Source organism: Papio anubis, chromosome 7 (genome assembly GCF_008728515.1).
Source record: "Papio anubis isolate 15944 chromosome 7, Panubis1.0, whole genome shotgun sequence".
In the NCBI taxonomy this organism is placed as follows: Eukaryota; Metazoa; Chordata; class Mammalia; order Primates; family Cercopithecidae; genus Papio; species Papio anubis.
This window is the reverse complement of record NC_044982.1, coordinates 112,783,687-112,809,675: the sequence shown is the minus strand read 5'-3', so window position 1 is coordinate 112,809,675 and position 25,989 is coordinate 112,783,687. Positions and strand designations below refer to the sequence as shown.

Below are 25,989 nucleotides of genomic sequence, written 5' to 3'. Positions count from 1 at the left end.
CCTTCAGTCTGCCGCAGCACCGTGGGAGCCCCTCTCTGGGCTGGCTGAGGCTGGAGCCCCCTCCCTCTGCTGGCCGGGAGGTGTGGAGGGAGAGGCCTGGACGGGAACCCGGGCTGCGCCTGCGCTCCAGGGCCAGTGTGAGTTCGCGCGGGGCGCCCACTCAGCGGGCCCCACACACGGAGTGGCCAGCAGGCACCACCGGCCCAGGGCAGTGAGGGGCTTAGCACCGGGGCCAGCAGCTGTGGCGGTTGTGCCAGGTCCCCCAGCAGTGCCGGCCTGCCGGTGCTGCTCTCAAATTTTCGCTGGGTTTGGCTGCCTCCCGGCAAGGCAGGGCTCACGACCTGCAGCCCGCCATGTCTGAGCTCCTCCTGCTGCGGTGGGCTCCCAGGGGTGGCCTGAGCCTCCCCTACAGGCGCCGCCCCCTGCCCCGTGGTGCCAGGTCCCATCTACAGCCCAAGGACTGAGGAGTGCAGGCGGGGCTCAGGACTGGTGGGCAGCTCTGCCTGCAGCCCTGGTGCAGGATCCACTGGGTGAAGCCAGCTGGGCTCCTGAACTGGATGGGGACTTGGAGAACTTTTATATCTAGTGGACGGATCATATGTGCACCAATCAGCACTCTGTGTCTACCTCAGGATTTGTGAATACACCAATTGGTACTCTGTATCTAGCTAACCTAGTGGAGACTTGGAGGACTAGCACTCTGTGACTCTGTGTCTAGCTCAAAGATTGTAAATGCACCAATCAGCACTCTGTGTCTAGCTCAAGGTTTATAAACGCACCAATTGGTACTCTATATCTAGATAACTCTGTATCTAGCTAACTAGCACTCTGTGACTCTGTGTCTAGCTCAAGGATTGTAAACGTACCAATCAGCTCTCTGTAAAATGGACCAATCAGCAGGATGTGGGTGGGGCCAGATAAAGGATAAAAGCAGGCTGCCTAGCCAGCCAGCAGCAACCCACTCAGGTCCCCTTCCACACTGCGGAAGCTGTTCTTTTGCTCTTTGCAATAAATCTTGCTGCTGCTCACTCTTTGGGTCCACACTGCCATTAGGAGCTGTGACACTCACCACAAAGGTCTGCAGCTTCACTCCTGAAGCCAGCGAGACCAAGAACCAACCGGGAAGAACGAACAACTCCAGATGCGCTGCCTTTAAGAGCTGTAACACCAGTACCACGAATAGCTGCAGCTTCCCTCCTGACAGTGAGACCATGAACCCACCAGAAGGAAGATGCTCCAGACACATCTGAACGTCTGAAGGAACAAACTCCGGACACACCATCTTTAAGAACCGTAACACTCACCACAAGGGTCTGTGGCTTCATTCTTGAAGTCAGTGAGACCAAGAACCCACCAATTCTGGACACACCAGGAGGTTGAAGCTACAGTGAGATGTCATGGCACCACTCCACTCCAGCTTGGGTAACAGAGTGAGGCCCTGTCTCAAAAAAAGTTTATTTGGCCGGGCACAATGGCTCACACCTGCAATCCCAGCACTTTGGGAGGCTGAGACGGGCAGATCACGAGGTTAGGAGATTGAGACCATCCTGGCCAACACGGTGAAACCCCGTCTCTACTAAAAAATACAAGAAATTAGCCGGGCGTGGTGGTGGGCACCTGTAGTCCCAGCTACTCGGGAGGCTGAGGCAGGAGAATGGCATGAACCTGAGAGGCGGAGCTTGTGGTGAGCCAAGATCGTGCCACTGCACTCCAGCCTGGGCAACAGAGTGAGACTCTGCCTCAAAAAAAAAAAAAAAAAGTTAGTTTGACTATCAAATTTTTTTTTTGAGATGAAGTCTCGCTCTGTCACCCAGGCTGGAGTGCAATGGCGCGATCTCAGCTCACTGCAACCTCTGTCTCCTGGGTTCAAGCGATTCTCCTGCCTCAGCCTGCCGAGTAGCTGGGACTACAGGAGTGTGCCACCACACCCAGCTAACTTTTGTATTTTTAGTAGAGACAAGGTTTCACCATGTTGCTCAGGATGGTCTCGACCTCTTGACCTTGGGATCCCCCCACTTCAGCCTCCCAAAGTGCTGGGATTACAGGTGTGAGCCACTTCGCCCAGTCAACTATCAAAATTTTTTATCAGAAAAGTTCTTTTTCTTTTTTTTTTTTGAGACAGAGTCTTGCTCTGTTGCCCAGACTGGAGCGCAGTGGCGTGACATCTGCTCACTGCAAGCTCCGCCCCCCAGGTTCATGCCATTCTCCTGCCTCAGCCTCCCGGGTAGCTGGGACTACAGGCGCCTGCCACCACGCCCAACTAATTTTTTGTATTTTTAGTAGAGACAGGGTTTCACCGTGTTGGCCAGGATGGTCTCGATCTCCTGACCTCGTGATCCGCCCACCTCGGCCTCCCAAAGTACTGGGATTACAGACGTGAGCCACAGCGCCCAGCCAGCAAAATTCTTTAATTGATTCAAGTCAAAACATGCTAAATTATATATTTCTAAGAGAATTTTGGAGTTGTAAGGAACCTTTGAAATTATCTATGCTATCTCTTTATTTCATCAATGATAAAAATCAAGGCCCTGGGAAACAGAACTGCCGCTTGAACCTAGGTCTCCTGACTTCCAAGTAGTATTCTTTCCACTCACCAAACTGCCTCTTTTCCCAAACCACTAAGAGCTGGCCATTGCTTACACATAGCCTTCCTTGACATTTAATCGTAACTTCTATGTCAAGAAGTTTATGAGAGCTACAAAGCAACCAGAGGAAACCAATTTGAAGGTTCCTCAAAAAGTTATACATAGAACTACCATATGTCTCAAAAATTCCAATCCTAAGTATACATTCAAAAGAATTGACAACAGGGACTCAAACAGATACTTGTATGTGAATGTTCACAGCAGCATTATTCACTATAGCTAAAAGGTGAAATAAAACAATCTAAGTGTCCATTGACAGATGAATGGATAAGCAAAATGTTTACAGATGACTAGACCATAAAAAGGAATTAAGTTCTGATACATGATACAACATGATGAAATGTAAAAATGTGCTAAATGAAAAAAGTCATCATAAAAGGACAAATTGTTTGATTCAACTTTATGAAATATCTAGAATAAGCAAATTCATAGAGACAGATAAGCAATTACAAGGGGCCAAGGTAGAACGTAATAAGGAGTTATTGTTTAATGGGTATAGGATTTCTATTTGGGGTGATTAAAACTTTCAGAAATAGAGTAGTGATGGTTGCACACTGTGAATGTAATTAAAGTCATTAAATTGTACACTTAAAAATCGTTAGAACAATTGGGTGTGGTGGATCACACTTGTAATCCCAGCACTTTGGGAGGACGAGGTGGGTGGATCACTTCAGGCCAGGAGTTTGAGATCAGCCTGGCAATATGGTGAAACACTGTTTCTACTGAAAATTCAAAAATTAGCTAGGCGTGGTGGCACATGCCTGTAGTCTCAGCTACTTGGGAGGCTGAGGCAGGAGAATTGCTTGAACCCAGGAGGCGGAGGTTGCAGTGAGCCGAGATGGCACCATTGCACTCCGGACCGGGCAGTAGAGTGAGACTCCATCTCAAAATAAATAAATAAATAAATAAAAATCGTTAAAATGGAAAATTTTGTATTTTACCACAATAAAAAACCACTAGAAACCCTGACAGAAACCGTCACAGAATTTCCCATGTTCAAAAAACTTCATTCTAGAATCTAGTGGTAATTATTAAAAATTATTAACATACATTTTAAAATGATAAGGAAAACCAGGTACAAAATTTATAGAAATTCACTGTACTGTCTTCAAAATTTTTCTTTAAATCCAGGCTGGGCACGGCAGCTCACGCCAGTAATCCTAGCACTTTGGGAGGCCGAGGCGGGCGGATCACAACGAGGTCAGGAGTTTGAGACCAGCCTGGCCAACATGGTGAAACCCCGTCTCTACTAAAAATACAAAAATTAGCCAGGTGTGGTGGTGCACACCTGTAATCCCAGCTACTAGGTAGGCTAAGGCAGGGGAATCACTTGAACTCGGGAGGCAGAGGTTGCGGTAAGCCCAGATCGCGCCACTGCACTCCGGCCTGAGCGACAGAGCAAGGCTCCATCTCAAAAAAAAAAAAACAGAAAAACAAAAAAACAAAAAATAAACAAAGCTTTTTTCTTGAAATCCAAAATCATTCTCAAAATTATTATTATTATTATTAGTTTTTTCGAGACAGAGTTTCACTCTTGTTGCCCAGGCAGGAGTGCAATGGCATGATCTCAGCTCACTGCAACCTCCGCCTCCCAGGTTCAAGCAATTCTCGTGCCTCAGCCTCCTGAGTAGCTGGGATTACAGGCATGTGCCACCACTCCCAGCTAATTTTGTATTTTTAGTAGAAACGGGGTTTCTCCATGTTGGTCACGCTGGTCTTGAACTCCCAACCTCGGGTGATCCGCCCGCCTCAGCCTCCCAAAGTGCTGGGATTACAGGCGTGAGCCACCGCACCCAGCCCTCAAAATGTTTATTTAAGAGAAAGCTATCTGAGTTGTGAAGTTCAGACCAAAGACTTATGAAAAACTCATTGAAGCACCTTCTAAAATTATAAGAATTGGAGTAGAACTTGTAATATGGAAAATAGTAATGCCAGTTAAAAATAAATTTACTATGCAACCTAAGATCCTCTAAAATAATCTCACTTTAAGGAAGTGGAGTATACCCTCCTGCCCCAAATACTATTTCCCAAATTTCCTTTCAGACTAAATTTGGTTAATATTAATATACAGTTAAATGATGTTATTAAACTCTTCTTCTCTACACCTTAGTGCTTGTATCTTTGGCCTTGAAGTGAACACAGTACTGAATTACATATGCTAAATGACCAATTATCCATTGAATCAACATTTTCTAGTACAGTGTCTCATGTTCTTTGACATTCATGTGCCCATCATACCTGAAACTATATGAGAAAATATATTATTTTGTATACGAAAAAAATATAAAAAACTACACAGAATAAGAATAGAAATTTAGAATAGTTTTATTTCTTTCAAGTTACCACACCAACACAGCTACAACAAAGATCTGCTTTCTACTCTCATTGATTTTCATGTCAGCTGTTAAATTAGATTCACTATCTACAAGACATGTCAATTTATCATTATTAGTGGCATGCTTTTAAACAGTTACCATATATATGTAAAAAAGAATTCAATACTCTCTCTGAAACTTACAATTTTTAACTTTATATAATAAAATGATAATGGATAAAGAACTTCACTGATATTGGACCTCTGGAATAAATGTTTAGAGAAATCAGTCTAGTAAAAATTAGCTGAGAAGACAAACCAAAGATATAATTAAAACTCCTAGTTTTTTGGCAATTAAGTTTTTAACTATTGTACAACCAAATAGTTTATATATACAAACCACAGTTTATAAATTCTACAACTTCTTCTTTGTCATTTTAAACTTGACTGTGTGGGCTTTAATCATCCAGGCCATGTAATTACCTTTAAGAAGCATGCTTAGGGTGTTTTCTGGACTACAGGTCCATACAGCATTTCTCTCTGTCCTCTTGGGAACAAAACATCAATTGCTTTCAGCTAAATGCACTCACATATGAATATTTCAGTACAATTTAATGCTTCTATACCAACCCCAAAGGAACAGAGCATCAATTTGTGAACACAATTCTCTTGGAGTTAAAAGCCAAGCTAGATAATGCAGTATGAAAGCAGCTGTCAATCTTCAGCTTTTTAGCAAGTTAGAAGGGCAGCCCATAAATTCAGTCCCAGCTGTATACAAGTAAGTCTATAAAGTTTGTTCCTACACAGACTTTTCAACAATAGTGAATTTTCAAAAGAGAATCCAGAAACAAAATTTATTATCTTGATACATTTTTCAAAAACTGCTTATTCATCTGGTAACTTTAAACTGACTTCTATTCACTTAGTCTCACCATTATGAATGGACAGTTGGTCTGTTAGTAAAATACCAAAATATACACAAAATAATCTATTCCCACTAAGAAGTTGCACTAAGCGTAAGAACAGATTTCCCTGGCATTACATAACAGATTCTTTAATAACTGCAATATGCTTATATGTTCAGATGGTTAGGAAGGAAAGGTGAGCACCATCAAAAAAGCTAATAGAAGGCAATCTAGAAATAAGTATTAAATGGAAACTACCACCAAATATGCCAATCCTTAAAAGGCCATAGAAATTAAATGCTAGTTGTAGCGTAAATCTGAGACTCTATGAAGTTCAACAAATATTAATGTGCTAACAAAATCCAGTAAGTGTGTCAAACCTCAGGTAAAGAAATAAGAATTCAATGCCTGTTCATAATTTCAAAACAAAATAAAACAAAATCTCTTAGAAAACAAGGATTTATGACAGTACTGTAAAAATGGCTAATATACAGCACTTACTATATACCAGGCAGTTTTTAAGTGTCATACAAATATTAACTCATTTAATCCTGTTTTACATATTAATCATTAAAATCATTTAATCTTTAATACTGCAGTATGAAGTATGAATTATTATCACCATTATATAGTAGAGAAAACTGTCCTACAGAGCGGTTAAGTGATTTGTCCAAAGTCACACAGCCAGCAAGTGGCAACACCAAGAGCTGAATCCTGACAACCTGGCTAGAAAGTCTGGATTTTTAACCATTCTATGACACTGCCTATTATAGGTAACTTTTTAAATCTGATAAAGGGTATCCACTAAAAACAGACAGCCAACATAATACCTGTGGTGAAACAATGGAAGAATTTCCTCAAAATGAAGGACAAGGATGTTTATCCTCACCACTTCTGTTCAACAATGCCACAGCTAACACAGTAAGAAAAGAAAATTGGCCGGGCGCGGTGGCTCACGCCTGTAATCCCAGCACTTTGGGAGGCTGAGGCAGGTGGATCACGAGGTCAGGAGATCGAGACCATCCTGGCTAACACGGTGAAACCCTGTCTCTACTAAAAACACACAAAAAATTAGCTGGGCGAGGTGGCAGGCGCCTGTAGTCCCAGCTACCTGGGAGGCTGAGGGAGGAGAATGGTGTGAACCCAGGAGGTGGAGCTTGCAGTGAGCCGAGATCACACCACTGCACTCCAGCCTGGGCTATAGAGCCAAGACTCCGTCTCAAAAAAAAGAAAAGAAAATTGAATAAAAAGATGAAGCAAAATTTCATTATTCATTATTCCCAGAAGATATGGCTGTGTATGTACAACATCCAAGAGAATCTACAAATTAATAAGGATAATATATAAGTATCAATTGCATTCCTATATATCTACATACTTTTATAACAAAAATTATAAAACTATGTAAACAAGTGGAGAAATAAAATCATGGTCACAGAAGACCAAATGCTGCAAAGATTTGGACTCTTTCCAAATTAATCTATACATCCAATGTTCCTCACTTGAGGAATTTTCGCTATCTGAATATATGTTACAATATGTACTTTTTAAACCCAGGAGTCACTATTCAAATTTAAAAAAACAACTATCAAGAGATTTGCATGAGTGCACATTTAAGGTGCTTATGAATCTAAGAGAGACTGTCCAGTCTACTCAACAGCTGTATCTCAGCTATTTTCCTGACAAGATCATATCTTATGCTCACATTCTATAACCATGAGCAAAAGGCACACAAGGAGACATACATTTTTAAAGATATTTTTCATCTAATTGTTTTATCTAAGACTGCAGACAATGGTTCACAGCCATCTATTTCTGGACCTCAGGAGTGGAGAAAACTGTCCATCACTTCTTCGAATCCAATAGTGAGCCCTTTGCTAGATCCTTCCCACACATTTTGACTCACGACTGAACGGCAACCATGATAACAGCCCCTTTTCCCACTTCTCACCAGCAAATCTAACTCAGGCAACACTTTAATCAGTACATTATTTTTTTTACATGGTCTTGGTTATTAGCTAAGAGTTATTTGCAGTTCATCATGTATCTTTAACATATTTTCTCATTGCTTAATTACATTATGGTACATGTTTGGGGCAGTATAGAAGAAATATCTGATACTGTACAGTTTCCACACTATTCTGTCCAAAAACATACCAAATAATGAGTGTAGTAAGTGTTAAGTAACTGGTGTTTTACATGCAAAATGCAGATTTTTACATGAACTGGGATTCTTATAAAAGTGTTTAAGATTTTGTAACTGAGGGAAAATTATTTGAGGTTTCGATTAGACTGTGAACTGGTTATTAATTCTCCCTGTTAAGATAATAAAATATAGGTCTGAGTTCTCTGAAGCTTTAGTAGCTATACAATTTTTGTAATAGTCTAAATCTGGATAATGAGTTATACCTACATTTCTGATCAATATTTCAACTGTGAAGCTTGACAAATGAATTCTAAAACTGTACAGAAACGCAGGGAACCAATAGCTAAAAACATTTTGGAGAACTGAGAAGGGAGATACTGCCCAACCAGATAACTTTATTATAAAGCTTAAATGTAGTATGGGTACAGTAATAAACAACTGGCCAATGGGACAGAATAGACAGCCCAGAAACAGACCCCTGCATACATATAAACTTGATATGTAAGAGATGATGCTGCACATCAGTGGAGGAGAGAGGGAATGTGTATTAAATGGTGCTGAGGTACCTGATTAACTATATGGGGGTAAATGGAATACTCACTTCACATTAAACATAAAAATCAAATCAAGTAGATTATAATTATAAACCAAAATGTGAAGAAGGACAAAATTTTAAAAACTTTTAGAAAAAAATACAGGTGAATATCTCTACAATCCTATCTTAGGAATGATTTCTTAAACAAGACACAAAAAGTACATATCAAAAAGGAAAAAAATAAGTTGAACCACATTAAAATTAATGCTCTATCAAAAGGTATTATTTTTTAAAATGGGAAAGACAGACATAAATGAAAGAAAATGTATGCAACACACATAACCAATAAAAGATGTGTATCCAGAATACATAAAGAACTTCCAAGAATCAGCCTGGCCAACATGGTGAAACCCCATTTCCACAAAAAAATATACAAAAATTAGCCAGGTATGGTGGAGGGCGCCTGTAGTCCCAGCTACTCGGGAGGCTGAGGTGGGAGAATTGCTTGAACCCAGGAAGCGGAGGCTGCAGTGAGCTGAGAGCTGAGATCGCGCCACTGCACTCCAGCCTGGGCAACAGAGTAAGACCCTGTCTCAAAAAAAAAAAAAAAAAGAACTTCCAAGAATCAATAAAAGATAATTTAATAGAAAAATGAGCAAATGGTATTAACATTAAATATTCAAAGGGGAAAAAACCATAAATGGATATTTCACATATGAAAAGATATCTCACTAGTAATCACAGAAAAGCAGATAAAAAGCACAGTGAGATTTCATGCCCATCAGGCCAGCAAAACTTTTTTAAAATTGTGCTAAAATATATATAACATAAAATTTACCACAGTAATCTTTTTTTTTTTGAGATGGAGTTTCGTTCTTGTTGCCCAGGCTGGAGTGCTATGGTGTGATCTTGGCTTGCCACAACCTCCACCTCCCAGGTTCAAGCGATTCTTCTGCCTTAGCCTCCAGAGTAGCTGGGATTACAGGCATGTGCCACCACGCCCAGCTAATTTTGTATTTTTAGTAGAGACAGGGTTTCTCCGTGTTGGTCAGGTTGCTCTTCAACTCTCGACCTCAGGTGATCCACCCGCCTCGGCCTCCGAAAGTGCTGGGATTACAGGCGTGAACTACCGTGCCCGGTCCATGGTAATCATTTTTAAATATATAGTTCTGGGACACTAAGTACAGCTACCTTGTTATGCAACCATCACCACCCATCTTCAGAACTGCCGTCTATCTCAAGAACTGCAAAAGTTTTTTTTTAAATTGTAAATAACCAAAGTTCAGAGAGCTGTTAAAACTGTTAGTAAATATAAGCTGGAATAACCACTTTGGAAAACAATTTGTCAAAATCTGGTAAAGCTAGATTCTCTACAATTAGCAATTTCACCCCAAGGCATATTTCTTTAATAAAACACTAACATACAAGGAAACATTATTAATAATCTTCATGGTAACATTATTTGTAAGAAATTATTGACTACTTAAATAAACAACCATTAGTAAAAAAATAGGTAAAGTGTGATAAATTCATATAACAGAATACCATACATAAATGAAATACAAATGAAAAAAATGCTACCTGCATTAACACAGATGAGTCTCACAAATACAAGATGAATTGAAAAAATAAAGAACATATATAGGACATTACTATTGATAATTTCAAAAATATACACAATAACATTATATATCAGTGCTCCCCAACTCTTTTATACCATGGCACACAGAAAATAACATTTGTATCATACACAAACAAGGCTGGTCATAAAATCCACTGTTCCAAAGGCTGAGAGGATCAACATCTGGTATGCCTCTAAATCATTCATCATACCCATATTGAAAATCTTAGCTACATACTGCTTAGGGATCTGTAGATATATAGTAAAAGTAAAAATGAAATATCTTGAAACAATAATAATCAAATTTAGGATAATGGCTACTTTTTTTCTTTTTTTTTTTCTTGCTCTGTTGATCAGGCTGGAGTGCAGTGGCACAATCATAGCTAACTGCAGCCTTCATCTCCCTGGCTCAAGTGATCCACTTCATTCAGTCTTCCGAGTAGCTGGGACTACAGGTACATGCCACCACACCCAGCTAAATTTTTTTTTTTAAGTAGAGAGGAGGTCTCGCTATGTTGCCCAGGCTGGTCTCAAACTCCTGAGCTCACATGATCCTCCTGCCGCAGCCTCCCAATGTGCTGGGATTACAGGTGTGAGCCACCCACTGTGCCCAGCCAATAATGGTTACTTTTGAGGGGAGGAAAAAATGTGTATTAAAGGAAGAGTACACAAGGGTTTTCAACAGTACTGTAATATTGTTTCTTAAATTCAGGGATGAAAACATTAGTGTTTATTATTTCTATATAAATTATATATTTATATTTTCATAAATTTATATATAAACTTTTAAATAAAAAGAAAAGAATGGGAAGGAAAAGGAATACAGCAAACCTAAGCTACATTTTCAAGCTTAGCCTAGCAAGAGAGGTGAAAGGGGCAATAGGTAATGGGGAAAAGAAGCTGCTGGGCAGATACAGGGTTTTCTTCTTAAGACTATAGAAAAGGGGCCAATAGAGAAGGAGAGACTCTGACCCGGAGGATGGAGTAACTAATAGAACACTGTCTCAAAGAAGGTACAAAATGATGGGGCCCAGAGGATAAGCAGACATATTAGCAAAATTAAAAAGGGAGGCTCTCTTTTTTATCTACATGTAGATACGCTGGATTTTTGTATCGCTTTGCTTATGTAGAAAGTACAATAAGTTTACTTGTGAAGTAGAAGGAATGGTCAGTTTCTGAGAATAAGATAATGATACCAAGTAAGGGGTTTTAAAAGGGGTGGCAATTTAAAATAAAGTAGTTGAAATACTAACAGATGACAAAAATCAGAATTCAGTTCCCACAGACACAGTTGTAGAGAACTATCCGAGGCTATGCAATTCAACAATTTTCTCTGGACAGTAGTTCTGATAATGTGCTCAGGGCTCTAGTCATTCTGCAGCGGTGTCGTACAGACTCTCTCAGGAAAATGAGACAGGGTGAGAGCTGAGCTAGTAGCACTCTAGATATACCACCCCACTTCAACTCCACTTTTTCCCATATTATACATGGGGCTTCCTGATAAAATTTCCTTTGAAGAAGGGTTCTACAACTAGATCACTAGTCACTACCCTAGAATAAGCCTGAACAGCAGATACAAAATCACATAATTTCTGCCTCTCACGAAAATGTGCTTAATATTAGGCAATTTGCCTACGCTGAGGGACATTATTAAAAACGCAGTCCTATGAAACCACTGTCTTATTTACAGTAAAGGTATTGTTGAGGATGCCAATCAACAGAGCCTTCTTTATAAGGACTCAAGGGATATATCTCTCTCTCTGATCTTGATACCAGGCCAAATGATACTTCCCATGTGCCATTTAGTTTGCTTTTACGTTGGGACACTGTAAATCAGGGCACTGATCCTGTTGTCCAATATGAATTGGCTTCTAAAAACCAAATTTACAGCCCACATCTAGCAAACAAACAAGACCATATAGAATCTTTTTTATTAAGGTGACTTTATTTTTATGTAATTGAAGACAGGATCTCGCTTTGTCACCCAGGCTGGAGTGTAGCGGCACAACTACAGCTCACTGCACCCTTGAACTCCTGGGTTTCCTTCTGCTTCACTAGTAAACTTATTGTACATTCTACAACTCAGCCTCCAGTGCTGGGATTATAGGCATGAGCCACCTCACACAGCCAGAATTTTTATTTACACTCTCTCACCTCATTTCAATCTATCTTTCTAGCCTTTATCTTTCACCTGAATTTTCTCAGGATGACTCAAACTGCTACCCACCATCACTACAGATAAGGCAGAGTTTGGCTGCCACAGGTAGAGACACAGGGGGCAGGGACAAGAACACTGAGAAAGCCTCACTCTGAGGCCCAAGTGCAGAGGATCTGCCTAAGACTAAGACTAAATAAGAACCAAGAACCATCCCTTACCACAACCATATAACTTAAGACTAAACAGATGACAACGAAACACAATACTTGGCCCTAAAGTGGATTCTGTATTAGGCTAACTGATAAAACTGGAGTATTCCATTAGAAAATAAAAACTCGGAATCAGAATATGAACTGACAAAATTGGAATATGGCATATAAATGTGTTTTGGTTATATAAGAGAACATTTCTATTCTTAAGAAATACATACAGAGGTCTTTAAGGGTAAAGGGTTATAAATGTTACTATCAACTAGTTCAGAAAAAATGTATGTACACACACACACACAGAGTACTTTTTTTTTTTTAAAGAGACGGGGTCTTGCTGTATTATGCAAGCTGGAGTGCAGTGGCTGTTCATAGGCATGATCATAGTGTACTACAGTCTCTAACTGCTGGCCTCAAGCAATCCTCCCACCTCAGTCTCCTGAACAGCCAGGACTATAGACATAGAAATACATCACGGTGCTCAGCTATACTGCTTTTAATTTTCAACTTTTTATAAGTCTGAAACCATTTCAAAATAAAAAATAAAGAGAAGTCTTTGTTACAATAGTAAGCTACGAATTGACTAGTGTTTTCCTATCACTGGGTCTGAATTCTTACAGGGAGCATGAATCCATAAGCATACCAGGAACTGTTCTATAATCTTTCATATTCATATGTAAATTATTGTGAATGACCCAAAAAAGCATTTAAAAAACAAAATTCACAGCATCCTTTGAGTATTACATATGTTTTTCAAATTATTAAAATATTATTTTGTGAGGATAACCAAATCTGACTTTATGTGCCCTTACTTTATGAAGTAGGGAACTTTTTACTACTGATCATCAGAAACAGCAGTGCTGATGATGCTTTCCACAGCTATTACAAAGTGGCAAAAAAACGAGAGGATCTTCAAACAATATAAGTTGAAAGGAAAGTAGAAAACGAAATCAAGCTTTAAGAGATTCAAGAAGCTTCAATGGTAGGGAAAACAGACCCAAATTAAATAAGGATAAATGAAAGTACTGTGTTCAGCTTTAAAAACAAAGAAATACTGAATTATTACTAGACAAAGGAGATGTGGTTTAATAGCAGGCAATTCAAGTGGGGGAGGGGAGAGATTCTGGATGGCCACAAGTGTAATTCTTGCCAACAGTGGGATATGGCAGCCAAAAACCTAATGCATTATTAAGTAGCATTAATTAAGATATTATTTAGGGAGATAATAATCCAACTCTGCACCAGTCAGAGCACAAGTGAAGTAATGCATTAAATTCTGGGCCTCAGGACTCCTGGCTTACGGTCCTGAGGGAATAGCTTGTATCAGACCAATCCTCCTGCTGAGAACAACTACAAAACCTGGGTAAAACACAGATAGCAGCTGTTTAAGTACAATGGAGATCAACTTAGACAGGCAGCATTGAAGGAGCTGGGATTCTGTAAGGGAGGGAGGTACACTGAAATGAGCCCAGCATATATCTCTATTTCCTCCCTTGGGGCATTTGCAGATTCCCCACAGGGATAAAAGCCAATCCAAAAAGGAGATACTTTGGATAGAAATCTGCAGTCTTACTGGTTGAGTAAACACACAAAAGACAGTATTCGTGACTGCCAAACCAGCTGGAAAGTGAGCGAAAAATTCCAGAAGAAGAGAACCACAGGGAGAGAACCACAAACTCTGCACATACACTCCACTCAAAACTCTGGCTGACCCCCGCATTAGGCATGTATGAGGTAAGCTCTATACTGTCAGGCTAAGACTAAAAGAACTGAACATAAGGAGATTGAGTCTGGAATTTGAGTTCAGCCAAGTTAACTGCCTGCTAAAACACAAAGTTAATATTCTTAATAGGAATATAACAGAATCCATAATCTCTACAACATATTCAGTGTCTCTACAATATATTACAAAACTATTCGACAACCAGCAATTCTCCAAATATGGTCAGGATAACCCTGAGAGCCTCAAGACCCTTTCAGGGATTCTGCAAAGTCAAACCTATTTTCATAGCAATACTAAGATGTTATTTACCACTTTTTTCTTTCATTCTCTCACAGTGTACAGTGGAGTTTCCCAGAGGTGCCAGGACTTTTAAAGAAACCATCACTCTGATGGCTAACAGAATGTATGCATCTCTATTTTTATGTTTCCTAAAAGTTTTTACGGTATAGTTGGTTTTAGGTATAAATTTGTGTGTATATAGGGATTAACTTAGTTTGTTCTCAGGACAGTACAGCAGTGTGTGTTCTTATAGTTATAACTGCTATAATTTCTACAATTTCATTATTGTTCAATAAACCAATGTTTGAAATACCAAAGGTTTCCTTGTGCCTGCAAGGAAACATAAGAAATACACTCTGTTGTCTTACATGGCAATAACATTTACATTTTTTTAAACTTTTATTCATTTTTAAATTTCTCTAAAACTATTCTATTTTTATAATATTTATACTGAAATAGAGAAGACTAACTTTCTCAACCCACTGCTGCAACAACCATGTCTAAAGATGCTGAAAAAGATGAAACCGATAGCAGAGTTTTCTAACTTATGGAAAAGAGAAATATAGTCTAAAAATACTGTGTAAAATAAATGAAAATATGATAAAAGTTATCTTTCTCTTAGCTTTACAGACGCTAATAATTTACTCTATCTTATGCAAAGGAAGTGATGACTATTTTGAAAACAAACATTCAGAGTTCAGAGAAAACTAAATTGGATTTTATTTTAACATAAATGTCATGAGTTTAAGAGCCAAAAGCTATTATTTTAGCTTTTCAAGCAAGAAAAGAAAAAGGTCACTGAAGCATCTTAAGTTATCATATTTCATTGGTTAGAGAAGTATAGTTGCTAAGAGACTAACAGAGGTGACATTGCTGAATTCCTGCTTTGAAAACTCAGGAAAACAAACTATGGCACTGTCACATTCCAGTGGTACAGTAACTTGCTGAATAAAATATTTAGCTGTAAACATGAAGACAGCATCTCATCTGCAAAACTGTACTTTTGCCTGACAAGTCTATAGACATGACTGCGTTTCCTGCTTTACTTCTATTGTCTAGTACTGATATCAAGTAATCATTGAAGAATATTTTTACATGAATCCTTGGCAACGAACACAAGTGGTGATGAAATACTCAAAGTGTTAAATAGCTTTTTGGAATCCCATGGTTTATTTTGGAAAAACCGAATTGACATTTGCACTGATGATGTGAAAATGACAGTGGGTAACACTGCCTTAGTAGTAGTTTCAAGGCAGTGGCACCAAACTCACTGCGTTCTTCATGGCCACATACTCACAGTTGTTTGTTTTGTTTTGTTTTTTTTAAAGCCACTTTCACCTAAGGTCCTTGATAAAGCAGTAAGAATTATTAACCTTGGCCAAGCACGGTGGCTCACACCTGTAATCCCAGCACTCTGGAAGGCCAAGACAGGTGGATCACATAAGGTCAGGAGTTTGAGATCAGCCTGGCCAACATGGTGAAACCTTGTCTCCACTAAAAATACAAAAATTAGCCGGGCATAGTGGTTCACACCTGTAATCCCAGCTACTCAGGAGGCTGAGGCACCAGAATCACTTGAACCCGGGAGGCGGAGGCTGCAGTGAGCCGAGATGGTGCCACTGCACTCCAGCCTGGGCAATAAGAGTGAGACTCCATCTCAAGAAAAAAAAAAGAATTATTAACATTATTAAATCTTGACCTTGGAGTACATGTATCTTTAATATTCTGTGTGACAAACTGTGAAGAATGTAGAAAACACTTCCACTTCATACCAAAGCACAATGGGTTGTCTCGAGGGAAAGCACCTGTTTAATAGTTTGAGTTGCAAGCTGAACCAGGTACTTTTTTCATGAAACACAATTTTTACTTCAAAGAAAATCTGACAGACATTTGCATTTTTCGCAGGTATCTTACTGTGAATAAAGTGACCTCATCAATTCTGAGACAACAACTGAAAGTATTTCTTATCAAGGACAAAATTTGAACTTTTAAGTGAAAAATCAGAATTCTAAAACACTTGTACCGATGACTACGAGCTTTGAAGATTCTTCTAACAAGATGAGTGATGCACCACATAACAACATTTTTTGGTCAACAGTAGACTGCATATATAAGGGTGGTCCCATAAAATTATAAAGAATCTGAAACATTCCTATCGCCTTAGTGATGTCATAGATGTAACATCATAGCACAACATATTAACTTTTCTATGTTTAGATACACAAATAACATTTTACAATTGCCTACAGTATTTAGTACAGTAACATACTATACAGGTTTGTAGCCTAGCAGCAATAGGCTACCCCATATAGCCTAGGTGTTCACTAGACTATGACATCTAGGTTTGTGCAAGTACACTCTATGATGCTCACACAACAACAAAATCGTCTAATGACACATTTCTCAGAATATATCCCTATTGTTAAGTGATGCCTGCCTATATTAATGAATGTGACTTTTTTTTTTTAAGTCTTCAATTTTATTTGTTTTAAACAGCAACTAACAGCTTGGAAATGTCCCTAACAGCTAGGACCCGCCCCATGCATTCCAGAGGTTCCCCCACCAAGGCTGGGGTCCAGGTTCCAGGAACTCCTCCTCATTAGGCCTGATTTCTCTCTGGAGACTTGGGACAAAAAAGCCTGTGGAGTTAGAGGGGAAGTTGGCACTAAAGGTCACCGTTTAGAAGAGTTGGGCTCAGACACAGCTGCCTTTGCTAGTCTTAGGATATTCTGAGATTTGGTAGCGTGCTCAGATTGTGGGCATGGAGAGGGGCTCCTGAACTCCTCTCCAGCCTCACTCGCTCCTGGGCAAGCCTCACAGCACCCTTTCCTCTTGCTGGCTCAACATGCTGCCTTTGGAAGAGCAGTACCTGATAGTCTGGGTGCTCCAGCATGCCTTTGTGTGACCTGGTCAGTTGCAGGGAAGCATGCTCCCCTCAACTTTTCCTGGCCTAGGCAGGGTGTGGAATCAGAAAGGTGATAAAGATTCAGACCTGAGATACCCACCCCTTACCGACCCTCACCTAAAAGTGAGTATTACAAGGACATCATTTTGTGACTTGGAGGGGCAAACCTGGGTATTTAAATCCAAAGGTGGTAACAGCTGGGCCCCCAGGCTGGAGGCAGCTCAATGCATGCACTGAAGCAGCAGGGGCAGCTCAGCAGGATGGTAGGGCCCACAGGGCTGGACCTGGACCGCCCACCGCCATCCACACCCATGGTAACCATGGAAACATAACCACCCTGCTCCTGTCAGCTGCCTGGGTTCAGACAACCAGGACTGGCCCACTTTCATCAAGCCAAATCCTAAACTGATCAGGCTGGCCACAGAGTGGTTGCAGGAAGAACTGGGATTCGGTGATTTGGTCAGTCCAGGCTTCCCAGCACAGCTTGGGAGGACTACCATAGGAGCTTCCACACCTTGATGTCTGGGCTGGGGTCAGACAGGGCTTAGGCAGCCAGCATAGTGGCCATCAGAGCTGGCCAAATGGTCCCGATGCCCTCTGCCTGTGAGCTAACAGCTACTGTGTGGCTGCTGCCCTTGCTGCTGCAGCAAAAGCCTCTGTGTCTCATTGAGGGGACTCTGGCTGGTGCTCTGCCTGCCCTGGCTGCTCAGCCAGTCCTCCAGGGGTGAGGATGTATCAATAGTCACTGGGAGTGCCACCCACTGCTCCCATGCCACTGCCATCCCCAGCTCCACTATAGGGCTGATCCCCGCCAGGCAGCTCCAGGCTGCCTCCTGCAGTGGGCTCCTCGGCTCTCTTGATGTTGATGTATAAGGGGTCCTGGCTGGCGGATAGCACAGCCAGCTGGCCCAGAATGCTCTCCAGTTTCATTCGCAGACAAGTAAAGCTTGGGCGCTGCTTGGGGTCAGCACTCCAGCACTGGTACCTGAGATCATACAAAAGGTCATCTGAAGGCCTAAGCAGCCCTTGGCTTGGATGGAGTGGGAGTGTAAGAAGTCCTCCATACACTCTGGAAGTTGTTTCAGGCGGTTCCTGCCAATGAGGTAGTTGTAAATCTCAGCGTTTTTGATGCCAGCGTATGGCGTCTGCCCACGTGTCATGATCTCCCACATGGTCACTCTGAAGGCCCACACATCACTGTGCACAGTATACAGGTTGTCAGACACTCTCCAGGGCCAGCCACCTGACAGGCAATTTGGAGGCACAGCCCTGACGATAGTAGTCCCCGCTGTAGATCTTCCAGGAGAGTCCAAAGTCAGCCACAGACCCTGTCATGTCCACTGCCAGCATGCAACTGCGAGTGGCCAGGTCTCAGCGGATGAAGTTCCGAGAGCTCAGGTACTCCATGCCGCAGGCAATGTCCACCATGAACCGGATCAGGGTAAAGGGGTTCTCCCCAATCTGGGAGGTGAGCAGGAAGGTGTGCAGGTCCCCATGCTTCATGAACGGCAAGATGACCATGGGGATGGGGTGACAGCCTTTAGCCCTGCTCCAGAGGCTCACCCCAACAAGTTTGGCCACGTGTGGATGGTCAAACTCCTTCATGCAGGCTGCTTCCCTGAGGAACTCTTCAATGTCGCTTCAGGCAATGACGTCAGCTTTCAGCATCTTTCACAAAGGAGCCATCCTCCTGCTTCAGCTGGGCCTACCGCACTGAACCACACTCTCCTTTGCCCAACATCTGGCCAGGGTGAACTGCTGCTCTGGGCTGAGCACATCCTTGTTTTTCCTTTAGTCCACTGTTGATGCTCAAGCTGTCCAATGCGGCCTCGATGCACTCGGGCCTTTCTCAATTGAAGGACTGGGCTGCCCGGAAGTAAACAGCTGGCTCTCCCCGGGCCATGACACAGTCAAAGCCTTGCCCAAACCGTGTCTCTTTCCATCTCTTTCGAAGCAGGATGAGGGCCAGGGCAGCAGCCGTCACCAGGGCTGTTAGCACACCAAGGACCACAGGTACCCAGGATGTGCGGCTGTGAGGAGGGCCCTGCTGGCCTGCATGGTCATGAGAAGAGACCACCAGTGGCTGACTCCACGGTCCACAGCCAACTGCATTGGAGACGCACACACATATGATCAGGTTCTTTTGGGTATCCCAGCCTGTCAAATTGGTCCTGCTCCCTTCCACTGTCAGCTCATCCTGGGTTCCACTGCCTTGAACCCAGGACAGTTTACAGGGTCCCAGGGGGACTTCCAAAGGGCCCTCGGGGATCACTTCTTCCCACTCCAAGATGAGGCCTGAATCTGTGCAGATGGCATGGGGGTTTTGGGGAGTGCTGGCTGCGGCCAGACCCTTGGTCTGAAAGGGCACCCAGTCAGCATAGGGAGAGGGCCCCAAGGCATTGGCACAGTGCACCCTGAGGCTGTAGCTGATGGCAGGCACCAGCTCCCGGAGCAGGCAGGTAAAGGGGGCCACAGGGACCACAACAGCCAGGACTTTCCCAGCCTCCTGGGGCCTGTGTTACCTGAACTGTACAGGACTATAGCAGGGCTCAGCCATCAGCACCTGGCATCCAGACCACACTAATGTTGCTGCTGGAAAGCTTTGTCACGGTGATGATGAAGGGGGCTGCAGGCAGTGCTTGAAGGTGAACAGTGGCTATGCGAGAAGAGGCCAGGCATTTTAGGTTGTGAGCTTCACAGGAAAACATGGGTGCTCTGGGTCACCCCTGTTACATTTAAAACAGATGGAGAGGGAGCGGGTCTCCCGATCTTGATAGTTTCTCTCCACCAGACAATGGTAACAGGTTCAGGGGGACCCACAGCCTTGCAAGACAGTTGGAAAGGGGCATTGGGTGGCACTGCCAGATCTTTTGGCTCCACTATGAAAAGTGGCACACCTTCTACCATGAGCCACATTGGCTGGGAGATCTTGGTTTCGCCCCCATTCTCCACCTGGCACCAGTACTGGCCGCGTCAGAGCGCTCCACTGACTTCAGGCTGAGGAAGCCGATCCAGTGCTGCTTGCTGACTGGGGTGTACAACTGGTCCAAGTTCTGGATCACAGGCCCATCCTTCACCAGCTGGATGTCAGGCTCCTCCAACCCCTCCACGCTGCAGTTGAGCTTCACTGGCTGCCCCTGAGCCACTGTCAGCTTCACCAGGGCTCTGTTGAGCTTCGGACCTGCAGCCCCAGACCTGCAGCAGCAGAGAAGCCAGAGCTGCCAATGGCAGCCCCAGCGGCGGCAGCAGCAGCGGGAGCCCTGGCCGCCCCATGCTCCGCCTCAGCGCCATCTGTGGTGACACCACACCATGCCAGGCCCGGCCCACGAGCGAGCAGGGAGGAGGGCTGAATGTGACTTTTTTTTTTTTTTTTTTTTTTTGAGACGGAGTCTCGCTCTGTCTCCCAGGCTGCAGTGCAGTGGCCGGATCTCAGCTCTCTGCAAGCTCCGCCTCCCAGGTTCACGCCATTCTCCTGCCTCAGCCTCCCGAGTAGCTGGGACTACAGGCGCCCGCCACCTCGCCCGGCTAGTTTTTTGTATTTTTTAGTAGAGACGTGATTTCACCGTGTTAGCCAGGATGGTCTCGATCTCCTGACCTCATGATCCACCCGTCTCGGCCTCCCAAAGTGCTGGGATTACAGGCTTGAGCCACCACGCCCGGCCTGAATGTGACTTTATATTGACTAATATGTCAACATTTGGAGGATCTTCATAACTCAGTAAACCATTATTTTCTAAATGAACAATGCATAATATTACAAAGTGGTAAAATATTCACTCAGGCCAGGTGCAGTGGTTCAAACCTGTAACCCCAGCACTGTGAGAGGCCAAAACAGGTGGATCACTTGAGCCTAAAAGACCAGTCCTGAAATGATACAGATTTTGAAATTAGTACACAAGGATTTTAAAGTAGGTATTATAACCTACACTCAAGGATGTAAAGTAAAATACCTGTAATGGTCAAATAGATAAGAAATTAGAGAAATAAAAATTTTAAAAACAACCAAATGCAAATCTCAAACTAACAAATATAAAGCCTAGAATAAGAAAGTCCCTGGATAGGTTTAAAAGCATATTAAAATTATACAAGAGTCAGTGGCCCTGAAAATGGACCAAAAGAAATGATCCAAGCTATAGAGCAGAGAGAAAAAACAGGAAATAGAATCAACAGAACTCCAGCAATCGGGGAAAGAACATCAGGATATCTAAAATATGTGTAACTAGAGTCCCAGAACAAAACTGAGAAAAAAAAAATGAAGCAGAAAAAACAGTAACATAAAACGTCCCAAATGTGGTAAAAGGCATACATTTATAGATTTAAGAAGCTTGCTATCTGAAGCAGGATGAATACAAAAAGACACACTCCTAGGTATATCATAATCAAACTTTTTTTTTTTTCTTTCTGAGGGGGGACGGAGTCTCACTCTGTCGCCCAGGCTGGAGTGCAGTGGTACGATCTCAGCTCACTGCAAGCTCCACCTCTCAGGTTCACGCCATTCTCCTGCCTCAGCCTCCTGAGTAGCTGGGACTACAGGCGCCTGCCACCATGCCCGGCTAATTTTTTGTATTTTTAGTACAGACGGGGTTTCACCATGTTAGCCAGTACGGTCTCGATCTCCTGACCTCGTGATCTGCCTGCCTCAGCGTCCCAAAGTGCTGGGATTACAGGCGTGAGGTACCGCACCCGTCCTACCATAATCAAACTTCTAATGATCTATGATAAAGATAAAATCTTGAAAGCAACAACAAAAAAACACACAGAGGAACAATACAAACAATGGCTGAGCTCTCATTAGAAATAATGAAGACCAGAAGACAATGGAACTCAAAGTGCTGGGGGAAACTCTACCTGAAATTCTATACCTAAGGTTGTGACCTAAGAATAGATGTGTCAGGATGGCCCAGTAGGCACCAGATTCAAGCTATATTAAAAAAAAAAACTTTCAGGAATGCAAGTGTAGCCAGGTGCAGTGGCTCACGCCTATAATCCCAGCACTTTTGGGAGGTCAAGGAGAGTGGATCACTTCAGCTCAGGAGTTTGAGACCAGCCTAGACAACATGGTAAAATCCCATCTCTACCAAAAATACAAAAAATCAGCCAGGTGTAGTGGCACACACCTGAAGTCCCAGCTACTGAGGAGGCTGAGGTGGGAGGGCTGCTTGAGCTTGAGAGGTGGAGGTTGCAGTAAGCCAAGATAGCACCACTGTGCTCCAACCTGGGTGACAGAGCAAGACCTCAAAAAAAAAAAAAAAAAAATATATATATATATATATATATATGAAAGTATAATAAATATATTTTTTCAGATTGATGAAAATAGAATTCATTACCATCATATCAGTACTACGAAACATAAAGGACATGAAATGACCTAAGAAGGAAACTCAAGTCTCCAGATGGAACGAAGGCTACTAGAAATGGTAAATATATGGGGCTAATTTTTTGGGGGGTAGGGGGTGGGGAGACAGAGCCTCACTCTGGCACCTAGGCTGGAGTGCGGTGGCTCAATCTTGGCTCACTGCAACCTCTGTCTCGCAAGCTCAAGCGATTCCTCCACCTCAGCCTCCCAAGTAGCTGGGACTACAGGTGCACACCGCTATGGTTAGCTAATTTTTGTATTTTTTTTGTAGAGACAGGGTTTCCCTGTGTTGCCCAGGCTGGTCTCTAACTCTTGGGCTCAAACAATCTACCTGCCTCAGCCTTCTAAAGCACTGGGATTACAGGCATGAGCCATCATGCCCAGCAGGGAGTAAATTTTTATTAAAGTGTACCTTTTTCATATTTTAATTTCTTTAAAATACACATGAATGCCTAACATAAAAATTACGGCGTTGTACTGTGAGGTATAATGCAGATGACAAGTAGAGCATTAAGGTGAGAAATAAATGGAACCACAGTTGACCATGGATTTGAAATGGGCAGGTCCACTTATCTGCAGCTTTTCTTCTGTCTCTGCCATCCCTGAGACAGCAAGACCAAGCACTCCTCTTCCTCCTCAGTTTACTCAACATAAAGACAATGAGGATGAAGACCTTTATGATGATCCACATCCACTTAATGAACAGTAAATATATTTTCTCTTCCTTATAACCTTCTTAGTAACATTTTCTTTTCTGTAGCTTATTTTACTATAAAAACATAATATATAATATACATAACATATAAAATGTGTGTTATAATCAACTGTTTATGTTATTGGCAAGGCTTCTGGTCAACAGCTATTAGTAGTTAAATTTAGGGGCAGTCAAAAGTTATACACAGATTTTCAACTGCATAGTGGGTCATTGGCCCTAATCCCCATGTTGTTCAAGGATCAATTGCATATGGTTCCAACATTTTACACGAATTAGTACGATATTAACTCTCTGTAGACCGTGAAAAGTTAAATGTGTTGTAATCCCAATAGAAATAACTAAAAAACAAAATAATGCAAAGAGGTATAGTTAAAAATCCAATAAAAGAATTTAAAATAACTGGTCCAAAATAGGGCAGAACAGGAGAAGCAGAGAAACAGAACAAAACAAAGTGAGTATACGAACAAAAACAGATGGGATTAACAGGATACAAACAGCAAAATGACAACTAAACCCAACTGTAAAAATTATTATGAATGATCACTTCCAACCAAGATGTAGTAACAGGAATTGAATGTACCCTTTGCCTGAAGTAACTAAAACACTGGACAAAAGTTAAGAAACAATTGCTTTCTGACATTGGATATCAGCCAGCACAGATCCGAAAACCAGGAGAAACAAACAAGATGAGCTCAGTCAACTTAAGCAAGTTTCTTAACTTGCTTACCAACTTAAGCAAGTTTCCAGGATACAGTTCATATTTAAAAGCACAATCTGAAAGGATCAAACTGTTTCTAAATAACTTCCACTGCATCCTAGAACAAAGCCATAAAAAAGAATAAAATCACGTTAGCTGCAGCAACAGGGATAGAACTGGAGGTCATTATCTTAAGTGAAATAAGCCAGGCACAAAAAGACAAATATCACACCTTTTGACGTATATGTGGAAACTAAAAAATTAGGTCGCATGGAGATAGAGAGTAGAAGGCCAGATAACCGAGATGGGGAAGGGTGAGTGGGAGCATGGGGGAGGATGAAGAGAGATGGGTTAAAGGGTACAAATATACATTTAGACACAAGGAATAAATCCAGTGTTTGACAGCAGAGTAGGGTGACGTTAGTTGACAAAAATATACTGCACTCAGGTGATGGACATCCTAAATACCCTGACTTTATCACCACACATTATATACATGTAATAAAATTTCACAGGTACTCCATAAATTTGTACAAATTTTAAAAATCTGAAATCTTAAAAATTTAAAGAAATATATATAGGAATACAAAAATATCTAGCATTCAGCAAGGGAGAATTTGCAACATCTGGCATCTAATAAAAAATTACCAACGCATGCAAAGATGCAGTTAAATATGATCCGTAATGAGAAGAAAAGCCAATTGATATAAATCCCCAAATGACAAGAATGAAAGAATTTGTAAAGAGGGATATTAACAGTTATTATAAGTATGTCCCAGATGTCCAAGAAGGTAGAGAAAAGATTATAAATGTTAGGTAGCAAAATGGAAGATATAAAATGGTCCAAATCAAACTTCTGGAGATAAAAGCTATAATGTCTGTGATAAAAATATACTGGAAGGAATTAGACACCGCAGAAAAAGAAAATTCGTGACTTGAAAATACAGCAAAAGAAACTATTCAAAGTGACATACAAAGAGAAAAAAAATAAGAAAAAAATAGACCATTGATAAGCTGTGGAACACTTTAGGAGACCTAATATATGTGCAATTGGAGCAGAAAAGCTATTTGGATTTTATTAAATAATAATCAAAAAATTTGCAAATTTGATAAAATTAAAACCCTACAGATCTAAGAAGCACAAAAAACCCCAAGAACAGGAAATAAGAAGGAAACTACAAGATGTATCATAAGTCAATTGCTTAACAAGTGATAAAGAGAAATTCTTAAAAGCAGTCAGAGGCCGGGCGCGGTGGCTCAAGCCTGTAATCCCAGCACTTTGGGAGGCCGAGACGGGCGGATCACGAGGTCAGGAGATCGAGACCATCCTAGAAAAACATAAATGACCTTAAAGCCCCAGCAGAAAAATCAGAGCTGAGGCTGTGCGCGGTGGCTCATGCCTGTAATTCCAGCACTTTTGGAGGCCAAGGCGGGTGGATCACCTCAGGTCGGGAGTTCGAGACCAGCCTGACCAAAATGGAGAAACCCTGCCTCTACTGAAAATTCAAAATTAACTGGGTGTGGTGGTGCATGCCTGTAATCCCAGCTACTCAGGGGGCTGAAGCAGGAGAATCACTTGAATCCAGGAGGCAGAGGTTACGGTGAGCCGAGATCATGCCATTGCACTCCAGCCTGGGCAACAAGAGCACAATTCCCTCTCAAACAAACAAACAAAAAAATCAGAGCTGGTCAGAATGGATTAAAAAAGCAAGACTCAACTATACATACCTATAAGAAACACATTTTAAATATAAAGAAAGATATACACTGAAAAGGACAGA

The 25,989-nt window shown here is 41.8% G+C and overlaps 1 protein-coding gene and 1 pseudogene across 1 annotated transcript in view; both read right to left on the bottom strand.

Moving 5' to 3' along the window:
• The window catches only part of ETFA (electron transfer flavoprotein subunit alpha), a 102,234-nt gene that overhangs the window by 24,994 nt on the left and 51,251 nt on the right, over positions 1 to 25,989 (bottom strand). The window lies entirely within an intron of this gene.
• LOC101017974 lies at positions 16,955 to 20,818 on the bottom strand (annotated as a pseudogene).